Source organism: Tamandua tetradactyla, chromosome 4 (genome assembly GCF_023851605.1).
Source record: "Tamandua tetradactyla isolate mTamTet1 chromosome 4, mTamTet1.pri, whole genome shotgun sequence".
Lineage (NCBI taxonomy): Eukaryota > Metazoa > Chordata > Mammalia > Pilosa > Myrmecophagidae > Tamandua > Tamandua tetradactyla.
This window is the reverse complement of record NC_135330.1, coordinates 133,956,235-133,962,368: the sequence shown is the minus strand read 5'-3', so window position 1 is coordinate 133,962,368 and position 6,134 is coordinate 133,956,235. Positions and strand designations below refer to the sequence as shown.

Sequence of the window (6,134 nt, the reverse complement as noted above, 5' to 3'; positions counted from 1 at the left end):
AACCTACCACCTCCCTTCTTCCTCTTTCCCATCCTGTAGAACCAGTTCCCCTTCCCTTGTTCAGGGCTGCCTCCAGTTTAGGCATCAGCCTGCCTGTGCATAGCCTCCTAATAAAGCTCCTTGGATCGAGTTTTGGTCTCCGCTCCTCCCTCCCGGTCGACAAACCTATCAGTAACCGTGATAAAACACTGCAAACTGTCAGCTCACATTGTGATAACTGTTAGAACTACAAGCCTGACATCTATAGTGGCCAGTTTTTAAAATATAGCAAATTAAGATAAATTTATTCCATCATTCAGATGGAATGTCGGTCATAATCTGTCCACCTTTGTGACGATACGTTGGACTAGGTTTTCCTTTAAAAAAAAGAAGAAAGAAAGGTTTTAAAAAGCAAAGAGAAAATAGTTAAGCAAAACAATTACTCAAGGAGTTTACTATTCTTTGCCAGTTTGCCCAGCCTTAAAGGGTGTTAATTTTCTTTTTGTGGTGTTAAAATTCTGCATTGTCATTTTCTAAACAGGGATAATACAAATAACCCTTGGTATTTTTAGCAGGATGGTTTTTTTCCCCCTGGAAGTATAGTAGAATAGTTGAGCCTTTTTTGTGAAATGGGGACTATAATACCTGCTGTGACATAAGAGCCCCCGTGATTGATCGATTAATATCTGTTGGACAGAATAAGGCATCTAGATTAAAGGAAATTTAGAAGTACAGGCTACAAAAGTATTATATTTATTTTATTTTAACTTGATTGGAATACTGAACTAGCATATCAGAGTTGAAAACATTAGGGGAGGAAATCCTTGAGGAGGTCATTTTATCATTCTAAATACCACAGTCTCTATCTTTCATATAAAATGTAACATGGAAAAAAAAATTTACAATCTCCCTAAGAAGTGTAATCTTAAAATGCTGAGTCGTAACTAGAAAAATCACAAAGTAAAATCCAATCAACAAACAACTACTTAATAGGTTAGTTTATTAAATGCTATTACAGGGAAATTATTGTTTAAATGCATAAATAGAACAATGTTAAATTTGTGGAATAGAAAATAATTTCATTGGTACCATCTGTTGTGTTTTGTTATAAATCTATAATAGCATTTTTAGACTTTGGTTACCTGGCCGAAGCTGACAAATCACAAATCAAGAATCACATGACTTATATAATCAGCAGAGAACACTACGGCAATTTTACTATAGCCCAGATGGCGTAATTCCTAAAGTACTTATCAGATTTAATATAGGTGAGAACATCATAATTCCTTACTGTAGAAAACAATCATTAGCAGAGATGGATGAGTTAATTAAATAGAGATCTAATTGGATACATATATATATGTTTTATATATATATAAAAATACACACACACTAGAAGGTCTGCATTGGACAATTTATAATTGGAAGTCTAATATTTTAATAAATATACTAAAGAGAAGAAGTTATTAAAGCACAGCATTAAAAACAATAGATGTCCCCATACAAAAACTAAAACTAATGAGTAATATCATTTCCCTAATTCATAATTATGCAGATTTAACTTGTAAAAAATAGTATGAGAGGTGGATTGTGAGCAGCTCTCATTATGCAAATAGTTATATAGTATATTGGGGGCAGTAGCCTCAAGTTATGATAGCGGAGGGTTTAGAATATGACCCTTTATATTTAATTTTCTTTCAGGAATATTAATGAGATCTCTAACACTTTCACTCTTTGAGTTTAGCAGCTGGAATTTAATAGGGAAAATAATAAGCCTCAATTTTAGCTTTAAGAAGTAAAACTGGTATGACTAGTTAAGAATCTCAATAATTTAATTTGTCAGATAAACATCCACATGGCAGAATGTGCTGAGCCAGTAGCTCTATTTCTATATTATGTACATTGTCCTTTGAAGAGTCTTGGCAACTTCATTCTGGGATTCTGACCTGTGGTTTTCCTTAATTGAAGTTTCATGGCCATAGATTTAATCATGTGATGATTATTTTTCTTCCTTAACCTTCATCCTTTGCTCACACTAAGATTTCATTTATGAGCACCGGGTAACAATTGAGTTCTGACCACAAGTAAAAGCTATCCCTTAAACAAATAGAAACAATTCTGCTTAATAATAATGTTAAATACTTATTGCTCAACTTGTGTGTTGCGACTACCTGATTTTGAAATGATTATGGTATGAATGAAATAAGAATGTGATATAACCGTGATGATTATGAAATGAACTGGAAAGTGGCAGTGCTGCTAAGTTTACTGTAAATGTATCACAACTATGGTTCTTTCATTATATTAAAATAGCTCAGGGCATAAAATAGGTGACTGCTGGAACAATGCACTAGCTTTAATTGTAGATTTTGTGAATGGTAAAATGATCATTCACTGGCAAAAGAATCTTCCTTTAACTCACTTTCATTATTGTATGAGACAGTATTTTTCTTTTAATTTTTACTTGGATACTTAAACAGTCCTTCTTAAATTCTGCATATTCTAATCATACACAATTATTATCGTAAGAGTTCTCTGAATACTTAAAAACACAATCCACTTATTGCCTGCAAGAAAACTTTTATATTTCAGGTATTAGTGATTCATGGTTTTCACAATGGGCTTTAATTAGACACCAGGGTTTTACTCTATGTACCTGAGGAAAAGTTTTTATAAAAGAAGAGCTTACATTTTCATAGATGCGGGGATATTCTGATGGCAAATAAATTGATTAATGAAATTATTTGTATAATATATGGGAGATTTGCTTAGTGATTCTTTTTACTTTTAACTTAAATATATAAAACTAATGTTCTCTTTTGAAAGAAAACGATAGTTCAAAAATCCAGAAGTAACCCTGAGCATTCCATCACCCTGCATGAGAATATGAACGGCCGTTATGCAGGCCCAGTATAGAGGAGGGAACACATAGGTTTAGGAATAAATGTCTTTCCTCTTCCTGTTAATTTGAACAAGCTAGTCAGCCATGCAGTAAGACCTTCTCAGACGACCTTTATATGGTATTCAGAGAAAGAACATTTTTGTTCCAAGTGAACTGTTATGATAATGCCTCAAACTTTACTCCCGTATCTGGCATGGTGACTACATCACAATATTCAAACCCTCCTGGCTTACTGATTGTAAAAGATCAATCTTGTGTAAATAGTGCTTTCGGGGGCCAGTGTTTAAGCTATACGGCTAATTCTTTGGGGAGTCAAATCAACCTGGCCTTGCCTGAAAATGAGAAAGGTGTGAGGATGCGCTATGCAGCTGGAATTGAAAAATGAATTGCACGGGAACAGACAAGTATGTCATGTAAAGTTGCAATCAGCAGAAAGTGCAGGGGGAAAAGAGGTGTTCCACAAGCTGGACGGGTCTCCTTCCAGCTTCTCGGATGAAAAGTTTGCAGGTAGATGAAATAGAGGCGAGCTTCCCTGCAATCTCATACCCGGAGAGCTGCTGCGCCCAGATTTCCGCGCAGCGCGGGAGGAAAAGAGCAGGGACAGGCACCATCGCGGCCGCGGCTCGCCCGGCTCCCCGAGACCAGACTTCGCGCCGTACGCCAGGCTGTGGCCAGGGCTGACCAAAGGGGAGTCCAGAGTCTGCCACTTCCTCTTTCTCCCGCAGTTTCCGTGAGCAGAGACGGAGGAAGTGCTCAAATTAATTTTCTTTCCTGGCTCGATTGAGAATCAAAAATCCTCTGCCCGACCTTTTTGCTACAGCCTCCCTCGCCGCCCTTCTTTCCAGGGCTTCAGCCGGCAAAAGCCTCTCCGCAGCGACCGGCGCGTGGTCCGTTCTACCCGCTCCGCGAACATGCTCGCCCGGGCTCCCCTCCGAGAGGCCGCAAGGGGGTCTTACGCCCCGGAGCCCCGAATGACTCTTTCCCATCTTTGCACTCTGTCTGGCCCCTCCATTTAGCAAAGAGAAGTCGAAATGGGCGCCCAGAGTCGCGCCACCTCCGCGTCCCCCGTCTGCCCGCTGCGGCTCCCCGGGCTCCCCGGATCCGCGCCGGCGCGCTCCGCCGACTTCCGCGCCGCCCCCGCGCTCGTGTGAACGCCGGGTCTCGGCCATTCGCCGCCCGCTGCAGCGTGGACCAGCCGCCGGGCCCACTCTAGCCTGTGGCACCCACGTCCGAGCCGGCCTAGGGAGCGTGTCGCTTCCCTCTGGGGACAGAACCTGCTGGGCATGCTCAGTGCGCCTCCTGGAACCCGGTTCTCTCGGGGCTGCAATCCGCTCTCCTGGTTTTCGCGGCTGCCGGGCGAGCGCGGGGGAGGGAAGGCTGGGAGACAGTCAGCGCCTTGTTCTGCGCCCCCTCCCTCGCGCCCGGCTGCGGCCGCCCGCACTGCAAGATGCTGGCCAATCAGGGGGCGGGGGCGTGGCCTGGGCCGTCACGCCCTCCCTCTGGGCTTATTGAGAGTTATATCAAGAAATTCAGTTCAGAGAGAGGAGAGGAGAGGGAGAAGGAGAGAGGGGCAGAGGAGAAGGGAGAGAGGGAGAGCATGCCAGACAGGAAAGAGCACCTTAGAGCTCTGAAGCACGAAAGCGATAACCGATCAGGAATTTTTCGGGCCACAGTCACACTGGAGAGCAGCCAGAGACTCACCATCACCCCAACTCTGACGTCTCCTACAAGAAGTTAGAGACTTAAACAGTATTGATATCGGATAGAGATGGTTTGCTGGATGCTGTGGAAAATACCCCTCAGCTGAAGAAGTGTAACGATGTTTTTCTGTGTGTGTTAAATACCAGAAGAGCCCAGAGCCGATGGGTAATAGAGATGAAATGTGGAGAGAATGACTAACGACAAATCTGTGAATTTGTTCTCCGGAGTTGCTAATTTGCCAGCCCGAAGCAACACATTTTACAAGGAGGAAACGTTTTGCTGCTTCTGATTTCTTCCCAAACTGGTGCTACCAGATGCGCGGCTATCTATGTGTTGGAACAGATCATCCCTAACTGCAGCATACCGGGAAAGAGGAAAGGTTGAGACAACTAAGGTAAGTGTAAAGTTTCACATGCACAATTGTAAATTCTGTGTTTAGATATGTCCTCAGCGTAGGAGAGGAATGTTTGTAATTGGGTAGACGGTTGGGGCAGAGCTCACCTACTCGGCTCCATCTGCATCCCTACCTGCATCACTCTGCCGGAACTAATCGCGGGCATCAGCTACCGTGCAGCCTAATGCAGATAAGATTAGTGACTGGGAACTGACCAGTTCTACTCAAGTAGGTGGCCGCCTGGAGCCTTGCACCCATTTAAATTGCAGTTAGGGGAGCATCTAAGCAGTAGCCTTTTTACCTGCGTTATTAGGGTGCAGTATTTATATGTGGTAGATGTTACTAATATTATAACCAGAGATCCGGATTAAGAAACTGCATTTTTTCCCCCTCTCTTATGCTCAGTAGAAAAATATTGTGCTGTTACATGGGAATAGTAGCTACGTTTCACTTACATCTCAACACTCTATTCCACCTCTAGAATAAGGAATCCTATATGATTGCACATTTTAAAAAGTTTTAATGTATTTATTGATTCTAATGGGGATAATTTGGCAAATATGGAGAAAGGAGAGCAAGGTCTGGGTAAGAAATTGGAAGTCTTGGTATTATGCTTTTAGGCAGTGAGGCTATGAAGTGGCCGGTGACTACTGCTTCTGATGCTGCCGCAGCATGTCCGGATGCTTGTTTCCCAGTAAGACTGTATTGGAGGCAGTTGAGGAACTGGTAGGAAAGAAAAAGAGTCTTTTTAGGAGAAAGAGATGACTCAGTGTGATACAGAAGAAAACACATCGCCTTTGACATGTGACAAAGCAATTAGCAAGAACCATAGCTAAATACTTAGGGTTTTCACTTGCACCTAAAAACACTGAGTGAGGTTGATTAGAAACGGGGAAGCGGGCAAGAAAGGGGGAGGGGAAAGGAGAAGGAGAACGCCTGTTGTGAATTAAATAGTATCCTACAAACAGTGTGGGGGAATACAGGTAAAAATCGCAGCTGTCCTTAATCCAAAAGTAGCCGGTTTCATCTCCTGTGGTCAAATGCAACAAGCAGGGGTTGTTGAATATTTTTAAGCGTAGAGTTAACTTGCAAACAGTAGCAGAGCAAACTGCCATGTTTACTAATAGTGTGGTGGGAAATGTGTTGTGATAGTTCATG

The 6,134-nt window shown here is 42.4% G+C and overlaps 1 protein-coding gene across 2 annotated transcripts in view; it reads left to right on the top strand.

The window, feature by feature from the left end:
• The first annotated feature begins 4,427 nt into the window (after positions 1–4,427).
• The window catches only part of PCDH9 (protocadherin 9), a 29,292-nt gene continuing 27,585 nt past the window's right edge, over positions 4,428–6,134 (top strand). For both annotated transcript variants that reach the window (XM_077158399.1, XM_077158400.1), the window contains exon 1: positions 4,428–4,976. The gene's annotated coding sequence lies outside the window, so the exon portion shown is untranslated. The remainder of the gene's footprint in view (positions 4,977–6,134) is intronic.